The sequence below is a fragment of the Pseudopodoces humilis genome, chromosome 3 (genome assembly GCF_049639895.1).
Source record: "Pseudopodoces humilis isolate 2021_Gansu_Grassland_sample_001 chromosome 3, ASM4963989v1, whole genome shotgun sequence".
Classification (NCBI taxonomy): domain Eukaryota; kingdom Metazoa; phylum Chordata; class Aves; order Passeriformes; family Paridae; genus Pseudopodoces; species Pseudopodoces humilis.
In genome coordinates this window covers 113,544,825-113,552,056 of record NC_142202.1, presented here as the reverse complement: position 1 = coordinate 113,552,056, position 7,232 = coordinate 113,544,825, and positions in this window count along the sequence as shown.

Sequence of the window (7,232 nt, the reverse complement as noted above, 5' to 3'; positions counted from 1 at the left end):
CAGCTCCTGCAGCCAGAGCCATCCTGGCAAACCCACAGAGGGTTCATTAATAATACCCAGGGGACAAGAAGGTCAAGTCCTTGGGCTCAGGAGAATAGATTGTGAGAAATCAGGAACGGGGCTGTGGCTGAGCTCATCCCTAATGGGCTGCAGCTGTGTAAGACAGGGGACCATTGTTAAAGGAAAAGGAGCACGGAATGCTGAGGGGCACTGACCAGTAACAAAAGGGTAAAAGGGCACACAGCTGTTATGCAAAAGGAAAAGGGTATAAATGGTTGTGCCAGGGAATCATGAAGTGCTGATGCTTGAAACCATTCCTGGTGTCAGTCGTGTGTCCTCTGTCAAGTGGTGATCCTGTGGTGATTTGGGCAGGGAACTGCAGACCAGAGAGCAGCCAGCGGGGGAGCCCAGTCTAGCAAAGCAGGTAGAAAGCAAGAGCCTGAACATCCGGACAACTTATGAAAATAGAGATGCTGGTGGCTAGGGGAGCGACTGGGAAGTGTAATGATGGGGACTGAAACAGCAGCAGAAGAGGAATCTGTTTTGGGCATTCTGATGTGATTTTTACAGAGAAAGGTGTTAAGTGTTAAGCACATGATCGGGCACTACGTGCCTTGTTCATGTGGTGTAAAAAGAATATTGTGAGAGTGAGCACGTGGACTGTCTTTTTTGTTCGAACACGGGAGGGAGCAGGGCACGTGTTGTGGGAGGCAGCGATGACAGGAGATGAAATAGCTACAGGGTCGCTTACGACGTGCAGTTTACTTTGGGACTCTTTGCTATGAGTACAAACTGGCAGAGAAGCAGAAACCGCCGTCACCACTTCCCCAGTCCTGGCCGTGGCCTCTGCTCCAGCAGCCGACCCTCCCACTGCAGCCGTGTCCCCTTTGTCTCCTCCTCCCTCTGTGACTGCTCCTTCTGTGAGGGGGCCTATCCTGCCAATATCGCCTGAGAATTGCCTTTTTCCTCCAGACGCTGGTGACAAAATTCCACGGTCTCAGGAAGCAGCACTGGCATGGCCATGGCAGAGCCACTCTGACCCTGAGGCCCGCAGAGATTTGTGGTGGCAGCCAGAAGCCTGTTAGTGTTGCTGGGGACGCGCTGCCATGGTTTCCTTTGGCAGGGAGCCGCCTCTGCGTTTACGAGGGCAGCGCAGGGCTGACTGAGGGTTGATTCCGAGCGCTGCCGCTGCCAACGGGGCTGGTGCTGCTGCGCCCCAGGGAGAGCCAGCGAGGCTGTGCTAGCATCATCGGGCAGCCCCTGGCTGCGCTCTGCAGCCAGCAGGGTGCTGTGATGGGGGCTGCCCTGCCCAGCTGATATGCAGAAAGAAAACTCTCTATAGCCCACAAAGTAAGTTATAAGAGCTGGTAGGTATTTTTTCAGCATTGAAGTACATGGTAAATATCTCCTCCAGAACCATGCACCCCCTCAGATTTGCCCCTTTCTTTTTATTCTCTATAATCTAGGACTACACAATGCGCCTAATACATATTCATCTCCTGAACCCACCTGTCCCTGCTTTGTATGAAAATTAGCTCCACACCTCTTTGTGGCTGCACACTGCTCCTTGTTGGACACTCTGGTGGTTGTCTGGGTGTCTCTGTGGCTTAAGTAAGCAATTTTCATCTCAGTTGAAGGATGCGGGACCGGAGCTGGCTAGCTCTCCCTCAGCTCCGCGTCAGGGGCGGGACACACCTTGGGAGCAGGATGACCCGAGTTGCGGCTTAGAGCAATGCTTTATGGCACTTCAGGCTAGTCAGGCGCAGAGTGGAGGCAAGAATGGAGGGTGGTCTTTTGTGTGGGTTTTGAAGATGGGTTTAATCTCCAAAGGATCCAGGGACAGCAAACGAGTCACAGGCTGTGCAACATCTTATATACAGGGGAGAAGTAAGGGGAAGATACGAATCATAAACCAATAGGGAAGACTTAAGGGAGGAGTTTAAGGTGGAGTTTACATAGCATAAGCCAATGGGGAAGGTTTGGGGCGGGAACAGGTAACATAATCCAATGGGGTATCAAATACAATATGATTGACATGGAGGATTCTAGAACAAAGGGTAAGTACTAAGTAAGAGTGACAGGGAAGGATATGGATAAAGGGGTAGGGTAACAATGACTGACCACTGGAAAAAGGGGTTGGGATACAATGATTGATGGCAGTAGGGAGGATGGTACAAATTGGAACAAACCAACATCAAAAGGGGAAAACAGAACAAACCATTTGTACAACAAACTTTAAACTTAAAAAACAAAAACACACGACCACAGTTGAACTTTTCACCTTGTCTCCTTGTGCATGCTCCTTTTTTGTCTTTGGGACTCTTCCAGAATTTCTGCCACTGATGTCTTCCAGATATTTGACTTTTGGAGTTTGAGTAGGGTGATGGGCAGACTGTCCCATCATCAATCTTCTGTTTCTGATCAGCTGTCGGCTTGCTAGGTTATGCTGTGAATTTATTGAAAAACAGGAGAATATAAGAGTACCAATGACTTCTGGGGGTGGGGGGAGGGTACATCCACCCCACACCTCCTTCCCCTTCCCTGTTTCAACAACCACAACAGGAACAAAACATGGACCTTTGAACAAAATTAACAAGGTGAAACTTACAACTGCCTATATGCTTTACTATCACCCAGTGTCTGCCATTGCTGAGGAGCCTCCTTTTCACACTGAGGACTTGAAAGGCTTCTTCCGGACAAAGCCTCCCTGTTTACCTCAAAGGAAAGGGGTTCAGCTTTTGCAAAGCCAAATCACCTAGTCAGAGTGACTTGTTTCATTTTCAGGCCAGGAACACCTGGATTTGATAGGATATTTTCACTTGCCAGTTAAGTGTTACTTAATTCAGTGTTTTTCTGGATCTTGGAACTAAGTATCAGAAACAAGGGCACACACTCTGTATCCCAGACTCCAACAGTTATCTACCCTTGGCTAAATAACTAATGATAAATAAATAACTTGTAAATAACTCTAACTTTATGCACATATATATGCAATTCCTTTGAGACTACTATTTACCTTTTTGTTATAAACAAGGCAACTCAAAACTACCAAAGGAAACATTTGTTTCACCCAGGTTTTACAGGTTATGTCTTGGCATACAATTACAAATGACACATCTTTGTGCTAGCAATGTCTCATAGACGTTTTAAGGTGTGTATTTGGAGCTTTTGGATTTCTCTTGTGAAGAGAAGAAGAGTTTTTTGCTTGGTTACGATCTGAACCACACCATTCAGCTGCATTAATTAATTTCTATTTGAAAGGATAGCTTACAATTTAAAATTCTATTTACCAACAGCAATTAAAGCAATGTAGGGGGTCACAACGGTGGTGTGGTAAGAGGGTTTGGAGTAGTGGTAGCATGGGCATAACATCAGTATGGACTCTTTAAATCATGTAGCAATTGCTATTTGAATAACAAAAAAACCCAGAAAAGTTCCACGGACTAGCCGGAGAAACAACGGGCTTAGCTCGCACTTTTTTTTTGCACGAGGTTTCCTGAGGAAGGGCTTACCTGTCCAGCAGGTGTCAGTGTTTGCTCACAAGGGTTTGTAGCAGATGGGAACTTTGGTTGCTGTAGGAGCAGTGGAAGCAGCAAGGGTTGGGGGTAGTGCCGGGCGGCTCCGTAGGGCTTTCCCAGCTCACAAGGCATGGCCGCACCTTCTCTGCTGGCGCTGCCAAGTTCCTTGGTTTACCCCTTCACTATCCACATGCAGGGAGCTGCTGGAAAGGGCCCCTGGCTCCAGCCAATGCCACACAGCACACAGTGGCATGGGCTCTCCCATGATACTTTTAGGGCTGTCCTCTAGATTAACCAAATTGGGGGATCGGGGGCCATCTTTCAGTTCTCCTCCCACAGCCCTGGTAAACTTAAGAATTTTTGGCTGGAGAAGTAGAAAGGTCGATATTGTTGCTGCTGTGTTTGCCAGGCAACACAGCTTCAGTTTGTTGATGGTGGCAGGCGGTCTGCTTCACTCTGACAGAGTCCCCAGCTGTTTGCAGCCAGCATGATGTGTTGTCCCACAGTCCCAGGCATCGCTGGCACTGGCTGGATCTTGCAGTCCTTGGGTGCTGACTGCAGGCTGGTTGTCTTGGTTTTTCCAGGTTTTTTGAGTCTTGACTAAAGATGCGGTGGTATGCAGCAGGCTTCAGCGCAGGGCGCCAACAGCTCCACAAATGGCACAGGCGAGTGCGGCACTGGGACTGCTCTGGGAATGGGGCTGACAGCTTCTCTTCTGCTTTTTTGCATTGCAATGTTTCCTGGATTTGGTGGGCAAACTAGATTAAGTCCCGGGCTCCACGATGGGGGGACTCTGACCACTGTCTCCACTTGGCTGGTGTGGCATCTCTCCACCCATGGGCTGCCTCCTGCACTCTGCCATCTTGTGTTATAAGTGATCTTTTTGTTGAACTTGAAAGGTTAATTAAAGTTGTTATTACTAGAGTGTTAATTGATGTTAAGAATTACAAAGTTATGAGGGATAAAAGTTAACTATGTTTAATTATGGTATAAAGATGTTAAGATGATGATTACTAGGACTGTTAAGGACTTTGGAATATTCGGGGTGAGACTGGATTGGGGTTGGGTGGACAGAATGAGGGATTGGTAAGAAATATAAGGGGGGGCTTATGGGGGCCTGGAATAGAGCATTCAAGTACATGAACTAATGAAGATGTTGTCAGCACCATGAGTAATGATTGGAAGAAGAGTCCACCAATCATTCGATGCCCTGGACAAATGATTGGACCAGGATGAATGCTGCTATAGACCAATCAGAGCCTGAGGAAGCGACCAATCCCGGAGAGGATCCAAAATGGAGCAATCCAGGACTAAGGGAGGGTATAAACCAGGGTGTTGAGTGTTATCAGGGGCTTTTTCTGTTGGGGAACCCGTTTGCATAGTTTGTTGCTATCCCGGTTTGTAGCGTGGGGCACACAGGATTAGCCTGTGTCCTCTTTCGGCTGCAGCTCAGTCTTAATAAACAGGCCAGGCTTTAATTTATAGCAAAAAGTCTCGAGCCTCGCTTATGACAGTTTTCTGGGGGCTCGTCCGGGATATAGCCACGACCTTAGAGTGGTCCCGGAGTAGGACAAGACCAGGGTGATGTGTCCAGCCTCGCTTTTGGTTGCCCGAACTTGGACTATGTCAGGATCGTTGACAGGCTTGCTGCCTGTACCCGAGGCTGCAGATGAGACTACGACCGGGAGTTTAAGGGTTCTCCGAGAGAGAGCGAGGGTTCTGATGTGTGGATGGGTGTCAGGAGTGGGGTTTACGGTTAAAAAGGGGAGTGTGGAATAACCTAAGGACCCCCAGGAGTAGGGGAGATGGGAAGTACTTTCCTTTCAGCTGCCGTTACTCGTTTAGGTTCCCGCTCCTCCCAAGGATGGAGGTCTAAGGGGTGGGTCTGGCCTAATCCCTGACTTAGAAACCCAAGGGACTCATAGGGAACTTTTCCCAAACTAGGAGTCCAAGGAGTTTGTTGGGGAGGGTTGAATTCCACCTGGAGGGCTGTTACCCAGGAGCAGACTTGGGGCAAGTCCACTGTCTGGGGAACTAGGACTCCAGAGTAGGAAAGAAAGACACTTACCTAACAGGGACTGCCAAAGCAAAAGGGGTCCCCGGATAGGTGAGTGCCCCTCCTTTTTGACAGGGGGAGGGGAGGGGACCTACCCTGGAGGAAAGCTAGGGGCCCCCTGAGTTAGAAATCCAAGGGGTTCATAAGGGGGGTTCAGTCCTTCCCTGAACTAGGAACCCAAGGGATTTGTAGGGGAGGCACAAACCCCGCACCAAGGTGACTCCAAAGGCCCAAATTAGAAACCCAAAGGGGGTTTGTAGGGGGAGACTCAATTCCCCGAGCTAGGAACCCAGAAAAGTGTTTATAGGGAGGGGCCTCCGGCTGTGGAAGGATCTTCCCAGTCAGTAGGATTGGGGATAAAGGGTTAGAACCTGTAAATATAGGGAATTGTGGGAATTCTTGTTTGGGTTTTTTTTTTCCTAACTCCCAAATTAGCTAAATACTTAACACAAAATTCCTATTTCAGCTGAGTTGTTTGTTATCAGTTAAAGGTGTATCTTGATTAGCAGTTGACCTCTAATTGTTTTAAGGGCAGTTGAATTGTCATTTAGAAATTACCTTTTGGTCTGCAATATATATTGAGGTTTGCTTGTTATTATCTAGGGATTGAGTTTGTTTTAGTTTAATCAGTCATAAGTCAAGTGTTGTTGCTTTAAAGCAGGATTTGATTATTGAGTATTTTTAACGGATTGCTTATTGTTATTACCGAAGGTCGGTTGTTCCTGTTATATTTAGTTGTTATTGGCCTTGAAGTCACAGGTGACTGAGGAGTGAGGTTCTGGGGTGAGGGCTAGCCAAGAGTCCCCAGACCACTCCTCAGGGGAGGGGCAGAGGAGGAGTCTGCCATTTTAGGGGCTTTCTGTCGCAAGGTAGAAGTCATTTTGTAGGAGGTTGAATCCTTTTCGAGAGAAGTCCCTCTCATTGCTAAATTGAGTTAGAACGTGGTTTCTTTATTACCTTTTTATATCTACAAATAGAGTATTTGGACAATCTTTCTTCTACATTACCTCTATTTTCTTAAGTCACTGTCTTATTCTGTATATTTTGAGTTTTCACTTTAGGGATTCTTTCTGACATTTGAGGGTTTAAATTAAGACCCATCATTTTGTTTTATAAGTACCGCCATATTTATTTTTCCAGAACATCTCTTTAGTCACTTCCATTTTCCCACATACCCTTTTTGTCATCTCTTTAGTCATTTCTGTTTTCCCACATACCCTATTTTTCATTCTCATTTTTCCTACGCCATTCTCCCCTATTGTCATTTGAATTCCCACCAAATCTTTCTGTATTCCACTACTTTGTGGGATAAACCCTCCTTATTATTTATAGAGTCTAGTATTTTGATTTATCAAGCCACCTTTGTTAGTACCGTTTCTGTTTTCCCATCCTTTCTTACCCTGATTTTGCTAATTTATTTACAACGTCGTTTTGGTTTTCCCACATTCCTTTCTAGCTATCTTTCTGATTTTAACCCTCCTTTCCTGCTAAAATGAAAGTTTTCCTTTGTGTTGTGACCTGAGTATTTGGGCCATGGGCCAGTGTGTTAGCAAACAGGTAGGCAAGTCAAGGAAAGGGAAAACTCTGTTAAGAGATATTCCTCCGAATAGCCCTTTGGGGGAAATGTTAGATAGGTGGGATAGGGACACCATGCTAAA